The sequence below is a fragment of the Stegodyphus dumicola genome, chromosome 10 (genome assembly GCF_044657685.1).
Source record: "Stegodyphus dumicola isolate Sdum_Otavi_A_Nest chromosome 10, ASM4465768v1".
In the NCBI taxonomy this organism is placed as follows: Eukaryota; Metazoa; Arthropoda; class Arachnida; order Araneae; family Eresidae; genus Stegodyphus; species Stegodyphus dumicola.
The window spans coordinates 184,758,009-184,770,180 of record NC_140777.1 but is presented as its reverse complement, the minus strand read 5'-3'; the positions used below and the strand labels follow the sequence as shown (position 1 = coordinate 184,770,180).

Below are 12,172 nucleotides of genomic sequence, written 5' to 3'. Positions count from 1 at the left end.
TGGACTGTTATAATTATTCCCCCGCCTACTATTCTATAAAAAATTTTCTAAATTTTAGACACTGGTAAAAAATAACCAAACTTTTCATTTAAAAGATAGGCGACTGCCGATTCATATTTTTCGTACAAAACCATTAGCTCTTGTAGGCATTAATAATTTTAAATAGACATTTTGAAACAGTTGGAAATGAATTTTTAACAAAGGATATTTGAAAAAAATTTATTTAGGTTTCGATTCTATTTTTGCTAAATAATCGTAGCTAATTTACTATTACAAGTAAAACAAAATTTCACTTGTATTGTTAAAATTAGCTACCTAATTAACTATTGTTCCCGTTTAGATATTGTTTGTTTAGAAATTATTTATTAATATCTGTTGAGTATTTAACAAGAAAAAAATGGCAACATTTGACCTATCACTACTTGCGTCCAGAGCATATGACCTAAAAATAACTAAAAAAAAAAAAACACATTCGAGGCATTTCCCTTTAGTCAAGTAAATTGGCTATTCCCAGAATTCATGAGAAAGCCCTCCGAAACTAGAGGGGGAGAAAAAGAAGAAAAAACGAAAACTTAGGAGGGGTACGAGCGATGACGCAACCATCATGGAACACGCGATGCCACGTCACTAGAGGCTCGACTTTCTTTTGACCAATGATCATTCAGCTCTGTACTACGCGCGCGTGCGTTACTCGAAGCTGTTGGTGTATAAAGAGGCATGTATTGTCATTCGCAGACCACAGCACCCCGAAAGCGAGAAGCAAAAATTTCATTTGCCAAATCAAAAGCAGCAGGTCTTCGACTTTGGTGTATTGGTGAGTGTGCTTTACTATTTAATATTACCATCTTAAAAGTTTTCGCAGGGTGCGAACGAAATGAAAGAAAATATTCTTATAGAAATATCTATATCGGTTCGCAGCGTGATTATATGACTCTCGACCATTTTGTTTTCGAGAGTTTCTTTTCATAATTTTCTTCTTCTTCCCTTTTATTTATTGAATTATTTATATTTTTTTATTAAAGTTTAACATTTTACTCATAATGTAATATAATATATTGGTATGCGATTAATGTAAATCGCATTCGTGTAAATCAGGGTAAACTGGAGGTCGCGGGACCTGCAGCAGCAGGAGGGTGGCCAAAAATTTTAGCAGTTTTGATATTTCTTTAACTTATTATAATAATTTTACAATTACCAAATATTTTACACAATGTTTCTGAAAATTGATAAAAAACAGACAATAAATTTTAGCAGTTTTGATATTTCTTTAACTTATTATAATAATTTTACAATTACCAAATATTTTATACAATGTTTCTGAAAATAGATAAAGAACAGACGATAAATTTTAGCAGTTCTGATATTTCTTTAACTTATTATAATAATTTTGCAATTACCAAATATTTTTACACAATGTTTTCTGAAAACAGATAAAGATAAGATAATACAGACAAAGAAAAAAAAAAAGAAAAAAAAAAAAACGAAAACGTTTCGACGCATTCTTTTTATAATATAAACGTTCATTTACCTTGCTTTGCACGTAACGCTCTCATTTCGTCTACTTAAATTTTCACATTGTTCTCTGTCTTAAAATTAGAAATTAAAGTTAATGACCTAAAACTGCAATAGTATATTACAGTACAAGTGAAAAAATTGATAGTTTCACTCACGCGTGTGTCGGATTTGCGCAACACTTATGAGGTCCCACAAAATGTTTGTAAATATTATGGGGTCCTGGGGGTCGCGAAAAAATTTGAGTGATAAAAAGGGGTCGCGACTGAAAAAAGTTTATAAAAAATTGGTGTAAATGAACCAGCAAAACTCTTTGGGATCGTTAATAAGAATTCGAAGCTCTTTCTGTTTGCAATTGCTCAGATGTTAACTGCTAAATTATTAATGTATATAGTATATTATGTTTAAAACATAGTTGTATCTCAGCATGAATATTATTTGACTCGCTTAGAAGCCAATGAGGTCCAATTTTTGATATTTTCTGATTTTTGTAAATTTTGATGAAATAAATAATATTCTTCTTAGTTATTAAAGAATTTACTCGTTGCTTCCTTTTATCTAGGTCGGACATTTTTTTATAGCTTCTGAGTAAGTCCACTTTTTATCAGCAGTTTTTTATATAAACTTTGAAATAAAAATTAAACTATTCTTCTTTTGATATTTGTTGGCAACACTGAAAAACAACAAATCTATAGTAAATGTAACTGTTACTTCTACTACTTAGAATTGTTCGAGTTTTATGTACGTTATCTGATCAAATTAACAAACCAAGAATTTTAAAAATTAATGTATCAAAAAAGATTAATTTTCTCAATTTTTCTTTCCTGGACTTAACCGCATTGGCTTCTGAGCGACTCATTTTACTTGTATATCGTTTTAATTCTAATTTCAGGATTAGTATTATTTATTTACAAAAAATTTGAAAGTTTTATTCTAGCGCCAATATTATTTATTTATAAAAACGTTTTAAAAAATCGACTCAGATGTTAACAACAACAAATACACCGTTCCCCTCCCCAGAAAAAAAAAAAAAAAAAAAAACTCGGCCTATGTTCTTATGAATAAAATCATCCTGTAGAAAAGAAAACTAGAAACGATATATATAGATTTGATTCTGAAAGATTACCCTTGATTTCTTGAAGAGACTTTTTAGTTTTTATTAGTTATTCTGTTTATTGTATATTTGGTAAACTTTGTAGAGACATTTATTAGACCAAAGGGCGTTAGCCCAGAAGGGCTATTAATTTCGTTTTGGGATTTTGCGTCGATTCGCTTTTCAAATTGTTGCCACCATTTATTACAGCCCTGTATTATATTTAAAGAAATTAAATAATGAAGAATTTACATAAGTGTATGTTTTTCGCATTGTGATAAAACAACGGTACCTACAGCCATCCAATTTTGAATAACGTACGCTTCCAGCGAATAAGGGCATCTGGAAGCTCTAATTTGGAATTTGTTTTATTATCTATTTCATATTTTATCCGACATTAAAAAATTTTTGATTAAGAAACTCCACAATTTCAACGCGAAGAATGTCAACACTATACGGAGGAGATCTTCGGCGCGCGAGACTGTGTATCGGAAACTGCGTATTCGGCGCGCGAGAAATGTATCGAAAATCGGACTGTGTATCGGAAAATAAGTTATGATCATTTAAAAATTATTTTGCGGTATTGCTGTTGAAAAGAATTTTATGGTTTAAGTGCGAAGAATGTGATATTTAATAAATAAAGATAACGTACAAAATGTTAGAAAAACGCCTCTTTGTGCGTAATGTAAAATCTGAAAGCTTTCAGATTTTTGTTTTGTTTTAATAATATTTTGTTAGCATTCTTTTAATAGCTTTTGTTTTATATATATACCATTCCATTCAAAATGGTGACTGCTTAGTATCAATATATTACAAGTCAGCCTATTTTACTGCGCATTTTCAAATAAATAGCTGTAAAATAGAGCAAGGAAGGCTTATACAGTTTTTGCTTGAACCAGATATGCTTTCTTTATTATCTAAATTAACGACACAAAATATAATAGGTTGAAAATGTAACATTGTTGCCCAGAAGAATGTTTAAAGTAGCCAATAAAATGTTAGCTATACCTAATGTAAATTGATTGCATTTCTTTAAAGCTAAAGAAAATTTAATAATAAGTAAACACGTTATGAACATTTGGCTTGTTTTTACTATGCTATGCATTTAATTACTTACATAAATATCTAAATAATGTCCTAAAAATACTTTACCATTCTTATGATGAGTACAAACCGAAAAACATGCATATATATCTTTTACTGAGTGTTGTTTAATAATCAGTCTGTCCTCTGGTAATCCGCATTTTGATAAACTCTTTCATAAAATGAAATAATTTGCTTCAGAAATTTTTCATTTATATAAGTTCAAAATATCATTATTTTGAACTTTTTGAACTATTTGAATATAATATTATTTGAACTATTTGAATTATTATTTGAATTATTTTGAACTATTTGAATATAATATTATTTGTTCTAATTGCACATATTAGTTCTTTTAATTTATTTTAAATAGGCCGCATATCTGTAGCACAAAGACGTGGCGTTATGTTCAAACACCTGCTTAAATAAAAAGTTCGTTTTAAAACTTTATGACTTTGTTTACTATCTCAGACTCGTTACATATCTTTTAGTGTTGTAGGACCAAAACATCAGTACTAGACCAAGGTTAACCTAGTAACAGTATTCTTACTTTGGAGCAGTGTAATCTAAAAAAAAATAAATAAAAATAAAGTTACTGTCTACATGACACGACTTGCACGGAATAATAAATTATACTCATTCTTTGCAGCATCTCGTTTAAATTTATTTCCTCGAATTTCATTACAGATATGTTTCTCATTCAACTAATTCAATTCTCACCTTGCGGCAGGGCAAAAATATATAAAAACTCAAAATATTTTCATTAAAGATTCAAAAATATAGAAAAACATAAAACGCAAAAGACAGTTAAGACAATTAAGAAAGCAATTTTTACAATTAAAATCACAGTTTCCACGCAGAAACAAGCATTTCGCCCAGCAGGAAAGAAGGCAGATATATTGGTGCACAAAACTAAAAGTTTCATTTTAGTTCCACTCGGCAAAAAGACACTGAAGCTGCAGAAAGACTTAATTCACTATTATGGTAAGTTTCAAATGTAAACAAATATGGCTGCTATGGTAAAAAGACTTAGCCGCACTTAAACAACTCTTAAGTTGTCGATACGTCTACATCTATTGCATACGGATTAAAAGCATAAAATCCTTATTTTAGCTTTTCATTTTCTATTTTAATTTTATATATCTATATATCTATTAATTTACATACTTTTCGTGGGGTTGATTGCAACCGGAAAGGGAGGTGCACAACTACATGTTATAGCAGTCCTATACACAATATTTCAACATTTTGAGGATACTCGTTTTTGAGTTGTTCGAGATACATATATACGTACATGTCCGTACGTACACACGCCAGGGAAAAAAATCTCTTCTGAATCCATTTTAAATCAGTTTTATAAATTCGTTTGGGGAAAAGAGTGCTTTATTCTGTCCTCACGTACAGTTATCGCGTACATCGTTAAATTGCATTCGATAGCGGTCAAAATGGATATTTTCGATGAAATATGAAACCCGGAATTTTTCATGATTACAATACATCATTTCCTTCAAGAAAGTAAAAAAAATGTTAGCTAATAAATTAAAACTTTTTAAGCCTTAATGAATGTTAATGCAATTGTGTTTAAGTTTATTAAAATTATTTTGAAATAAATTACGTTTTCAAAAAAGTTGAACAGAGATAATTAAGTAAATTTTAGTAATTATTGTTATTTTTATCTGTTTAAATAAATACTGAACTAGCAAAAAACTCTTCCCAGAATTTTCAGAATTAATGTTTTTTACTTCCTTGTACGAAGTAAAAAGGAAGTATTGTAATCTCGAAAAGTTTCAGGCAGCATATTTCAACGAAAATATCCATTTTCACCGCTTTCGAATGCAATTTAACGATGTTTTTGCGTAATATCCGTACGTAAGGACAGAACAAAAGACTTTTCCTCCAAAAAAATTATAAAACTGCTTTAAAATGAATTCTGAAGAGAATTTTTTGTGGCGTCTGTACGAACGTATGTACGTACGTATCTCGCATAACTCAAAAACGAGTAGCATCAGAACGTTGAAATTTTGTATATAGGACTACTATAACATGTAGATGTGCATCTCGTATTTTGGTTGCAAATGGCCTCGCCAAACGTATATAAACATATTTATATATATATATCCCCTCTGTTACCCGGCTCAGTGATCTCAGTTTCTTTACTCTTATATGTTTGTAAATTGTACATTTTTTGCTTTAAAAATGATTGAATTATGTTGTTCTTATCTTCCGGTTATGGTTTTTATGCTTTTAGTAAATCTGTATGCAATATTTTTAGAATTATCAACAATTTTAAAGTTGTTTAAGTGCCGCTCAGCCTAATAATTTTTTCGATGGCGGCCATTTCTTGTTTACATTTGAAACAGCAGAGTAGTGGACTTGTTGCCCATCTAGAGAAACGTAGCTTCGCAACAACAAAGATAACGCATTCATTTTTTATTGCGAATTAAATCATGCTTAATCCTTTCTGGAATTTTTTCGAGGAAATAAGTGTTTAAGATTTACTTCGTAATTTTTATTACAGATATTTTCAGTTTTTATGTATTTTTGCCTTGTCGCGAAGTGAGAACTGAATTAATTGAATGAGAAATACTCAATCGTCTGTGAAAAACTGCTTCTTTTTTGTTTTGCTTGCTTAATTTCTTTTATACATCGTTCTAGATTTATTATAGTATTTGAATAGAACATGTGGCAGCGATCAGATAAGTCTTTAAATGATATAAATTTTGTGCATTTTGAGTTATAATATGAACGAAATATAATACTGTTAAGTGAACCTAGCGCCAGAGTGTCGCTATGGTAAACAAATAAAGTGAATTTTAAAGAATTCATTTATTCTATTGTGGTTTATGCGCTGCCGGCGAAGTAGATTTAATTCAATCCAATAAGTTTAAACGAAATGCAAGAAAAAATGCGTATAATTTAATATTGCGTACAAGGAAGTCATGTGGTGTACACATCAGATTTTTTAAAATAGCCATAGCAGTCGATATTGTTGAATTTGTATTTTCCTGAATATATTATTGGTAATTATTTCACATAAAAAAATCTATCGGTGTCTACAAGTTTTTAATAGTAGCCCTAGATAACCCGGCCAACTTGACTTCGACCGTACCTTATGTTGAGATGTTTAAAACAGAATGTCAGTTAATTGATTCAAAGAACAAATATGGCAATGTTTGCCGAAACAAAATTTTAATTAATCTTTATCGTTTAATTGCAGATTTAGAATTGCAATTAAACTAAAATACTTACGCGTTTTGACTTCCTAACGAGGACTTTGGACAAAAAGCTAATAAGTAATCACCGAGCACTGAAGAAAAATGACACTTTTAGTAAACCTATCTCATTGCTTGCTTATATAACGAAATAATATTATCAAACTACGTGAAATGAAATAATCCACTTTCTTTATAAATGAAACGCACGGAAGTTCTTTATGAAATTACACAACATTTAAACATCTCTACTGTTTTTGTTTAAATTCATTAAATAGAAAATACCAAAAATCAACTATTTGTAAAAGAAATATGAAAAACAGAAATAAATTTAAATTGGCGTAAACTTCTGTAATACACAATAATAAAAAAATAGACACAGAATTTTATATTACGCCCAAAGGTTTTTTTTTTCCCCAAAGTTTTGTATGTTACCTTTATTTACTAAATATCATGTTCTTCGAACTTAAACTATAAAATTCAGTTCAACAACAATATCGAAAAATAGTTTTAAAATGAAAATATGTTTAGATCTCTCTGGAGCTAATTTTTTTTTTCCGTACAGTGTTGCCATGGCTCGCTTTGAAATCGTCGAGTTTCTTATTCAAAAACTCATAAATGCTTTACAAAATCTGAAATAGATAATAAAACAAATTCAAAATTCCAAATTTGGGCTTCCAAATGCGCATATTCGAGTGGAGACATACGTCATTCAAAATTCGATGGGTCTATGTACCGTTGTTTTATCACAATGTGAGAAGCAGACATACATTTATGCAGATTCTTCATTATTTAATTTCTTTAAATATAATATAGGGCTCTAATAATTTGGTGACAACAATATAAAAAAGTGTTTCGCAGTTTGTAGTGAATCAATGCAAAATGCTGAAACGAAATCCATATCCCTTTTTGGGTAACGGCCTTTGGGCTAAAAATTCTATTGATTTCGAGACCGATCTTTTTATATAGGTCCTTTTTGTCCAAGAGTAAAAGTTTTCAAAAATGTTTTCGTATTAAAGGAGAACGTCAGAAATCAATATAGTTTGATTCAAGATCTTCTAATCTGAGGCTGTTTATTTTGCCTAATAGTAAGTAATAACTTTCCAAAATATACGCTTTTAAAGTAATGTAGATTTATACTATTTTATGAGGAAATTTATTACTGGTTTTCTACATAAAACCACCTTCTCGAAATGCAGAAAGAAAAATATTCTAATAACACTTGTAATAAACTAGGATTAATCTTTCCTCTTTAAAAACTTATTTTGCATTTATGTAGAGAAAAACACTCTTGTCGGTTACAAGTCCATTATAAATTCTGAAATAACAATTTTATTTTATCACAAAAAAATGAGTCTGATTCTTCTCTTCCAAATTTATATTCATATTTTTTTTTTTTAATTCTAAGCATTTAAGAGGCCAATTTGAAAAACTTTGTTAGGCTACTTTTACTCAAACATTTTTGTTATCGTTAAGAATTAGACTTCTTTTGAAATAATTAAGATCATTATTGGTTTCAGGATTAATGCATTAACAATAGATTTCCTGTTTTCAATGATTTTTTTATCGAATTGTTACAATTTTATGCTGCTAATTAATACACTAGTTATGCTAATAGATTTCAAAATAAAATATTATATACATTATTTATTATACTTACACATTAACTTATATTACTTTATGACGTATATACCCGCCTTCTTAGTATGCCTTCGTGTTGTAGTGGTCAGCACGCTCGACGCGTATTCGAGAGGTCCGTGGTTCGAGTCGCGGCGAGGACATTGCTCATTTTACATGTTTCCTTCCATGTTTAATATATTCTAAAGCTATAAGACATTTTATTCCTTTCTAAGCCAACTTTTACATTTTAATGTAAAACAGTAGGGAACAACAGTTATGGTAGGGGAGAAAACGAAATTATATCTATCAACATGATACCTAAAACAACCTAAATAGAATATTTATTAAAGCAAATGTTTCCTAAATGTCTGTTAAAAGAAAGGAAACAAAGTAAACATAGAAGCGTCTGGCTAAAAAACCAGAATACTGTTTGCACAACATCTCAAGTTTCTGCGATTTGGACCAATGAATTTCTGGCGTTGAAATGTAATTCTAGACACAGTCTTCAGAATATTTTTTAGGACATATTCATTGTCTGTATAAGACTTTGATCAACTATATACAAAACTGAAACCGTAATAAAACGTCGGCTATCTGTTAGCTGTAGGGGAATTAAAATCGAATTATTTTCTGTATGTAATAAGTGAAGTTAGAAACATCTTTTAATAATTACAATAATACTGCAAACATTAATAGATATTACAAAACGGATGTATTACAAATAGTATTAATTAATTTCAATATTAAAAACTAGAAGTACAATTTAATAAGACTTTTTGTTTTCAAATCATTCAGTTCGTTAAGTAATTACAGTTAAAATTTAAATGATAAGTTAAAGATACTATGTATTCCAGAATGGAGTATTTGCGAAACTGGACATCTAACAAACCGCTGAGGAAATTAATTAAAATCTTTTGTGTGCGATGGCAACACTTTCCAGCTGGCCGAAATGATAAATAATGGTAACGTTGCAAGATTCTCACTAGTGTATTTCTCAGTTATTGTAGAAAGTGATGAATCTTAAGAACTAGTAAGCGAATAATCGCTTAAGTTCGTGTGACAAGAAACAACAAGAAGAAAGGGTAAATAACCCTTTATTGTTCCAATAAGATTTAGCAAAACTCCCTCTTGGAGTGTACAATAAAAGCCGACACTTGGGCTTTAACTCAAGAGACTAAGAAATAAACGAAAACTAAGATTAACTAAAGAAATATAGCCGAAGCTATCAAGCTTCAAATCGAGTTGGCCCCTTAACTCTATTTGACTACGAAAGTATCAAGGGCCTGAGTACGGCCGAGCGTAATAACAGCTTTGAGAGAGAGAGTAGCCAAAAGGCAGACGCGCGCAAATCAGAAACTCTGATTCTCTCTAACTCAGCAAGTAGACTTCGAAAGTAGACTTTAAATACCGCTCCTCCTCATTAAGTATTCAGAGTGATTCCAGATCTACGTTCTGGCCGCAAGTAGTAAGTTGAAGTTAAGAATTTGACAGGAAAGGAACTTAAAATTTAACTGTTAATAAAATTAACATAATCCTTAAAACGTTATAAGGTATTTCCCCAGCCTTCTTAGCATGCCTTCGTAGTTTAGTGGTTAGCACAATGGTAACGCATTCCACAGGTCCGTGGTTCGATTCCCGGCAAGGGTGTTGCTCATTTTTCATTATTCCTGCTTTATAAAAATACTTAATGTCTCTACAGTAACGTCCGAACTAAAAGGATGGTGGATGATGATTCTGCATACCCAGGATTTGGCGACTGGGTCCCCTAATCCCCATTCGAGCTATAAAAGGGAGAGTATAAAAGGTATTTCTCCCGCCTTCTTAGCATGCCTTCGTACTGCAGTGGTCTGCACTCTGGGCGTGTATTCCAGAGGTGCGTGGTTCGATTCCCTGCGAGAGCGTTGCTCATATTTCATCACTCCTGTTTTCGAAATACTTAATGTCTTTAGAGTGGCCCGAACCAAAAAACGTTCAGTGGATAATGATTCTCCTTACCCGGGATTTGGCAACTGGGTGCGCTAAAAACCGCAGTCACCTTTTAAAAGGGTAAGTTTCCGCCTTCGTAGTGCAGTGGTCAGCACGCTGGGAGCATATTCCAGATGTCCGTGGTTCGATTCCTGGCGAAGGCATTGCTCATTTTTCATTTCCCATGCTTTAAAAAATTACCTAATGTCTCTACAACTTAACGTAAAATAAATATCTAAAACATTGGCGAATGGCTAATATCGTTTTCATATTAACTAACCGCTAGCAAAATTTCAGAAAACGCAAATTTCAAAGATTTTTATGGAGATACTATCGTAGAGGATCGAGCCCCGGTGAGGACATAACACATTTTTCACATTTTACATTTCAGAAAAACCTTGTTTCAACATTATTTCTCTATTAAAGCAGGATAAGCACTCGCGTCTACAAACTAGAAGCTAACGAAAAGATCCAGACAACACATTTTTTGCATTTGTTGGCATTAGCAAAATAATTGCCTTTCAGATTGCTTTTCTTTGTCAACAACTTCTTTCAGTTACACAACAAAAACAATTTGGAGTTTTCTTGCTTAGGTAGCATCGTTTAAGAACAACTTGCTGTAGCAAGAATATTTCATAAGCCTTTCCTCAATAACAAAGAAAAATCATTTGAACAATTCAGCTTTTTCAATCCACATAAAATAAATCTATTGGCGGGGGAATCACATTTTTAGCCCAAAGCCCGAAGGGCTACTAATTTCGTTTTGGAATTTTGCTTTGAAAACTTTAAATATCCATTTCACTTTTCAAATTGTTGCTACTAAATATTAGAGCCCCGTGTAATATTTAAAGAAATTAAATAATGAAGAATCTCCATAAATGTATGTGTGTTTCTCGCACTGTGATAAAAACACGGTATCCAGTTTCGAATAACGTAATCTTCCATTGAATATGGGCTCTGGAAACCCATATTCTGTGGTTTAGCAATATATTTGGAATTTAAAATTTGTTTTATTAACCATTTCATATTTTGTAAAATTTTAACGGATTTTTTTTAACAAACTGAACGATTTCAAAGTGACCAGTGGCAAAACTGCACGAAAAGAAAAAACATTTTTATCTCCAGAGCGCGAGACTGTGTATCGGAAATTCTGAAGATAGGCTCATTTTAAAATTATTTTGCCATATTGCTGTTGAATTGAATTTCATGCTTTAAGTGCAAAGAACATGATATTTAATAAATAAAAGTAATACGCAAAACGTTAAGAAAACGCCCCTTTCCCTGTAATGTAAAATCTGAAACCTTTCAATTTTTTTAATTGTTTTTATTTTTATTGTAATCTCCTCCCCCGAACTCTCATTTCTGAAATAAGGAATTCCAGTGAAAAAGATTGCCGACTTCTATCATAGATGTTGCAGTTCTTTTTAGGACCATTTTTACTTCCCTGAATGAAGTAAAGGAAGTGCTGTAATTACGAAAACTTCCGGGTACATATTTCAACAAAAGTATCCATTTTGACCGCTATCGAATGCAATTTAACGATATTTTTGCGTGACATCTGTACGTAAGGATAGACAAAACCAGTCCCCTAACAATTTATAAAACTTCCCCAAACGAATTATAAAACTGATTTAAAATGAATTCAGAAGAGAATTTTTCTTGGCGTCTGTACGTACATCTCACATAA

General features: G+C 31.1%; 1 protein-coding gene across 2 annotated transcripts in view; it reads left to right on the top strand.

Annotated features, from left to right (window-relative positions):
* The first annotated feature begins 691 nt into the window (after window positions 1-691).
* Window positions 692-12,172, top strand: part of LOC118196776 (ion transport peptide-like) — a 38,392-nt gene continuing 26,911 nt past the window's right edge. Inside the window, exons 1-2 of one of the 2 annotated variants that reach the window (XM_085825987.1) lie at window positions 704-814; window positions 2,075-2,100. The gene's annotated coding sequence lies outside the window, so the exon portion shown is untranslated. Of the gene's footprint in view, window positions 815-2,074; window positions 2,101-12,172 lie in introns of both variants that reach the window. The other variant, XM_035368236.2, reaches the window with a different exon arrangement.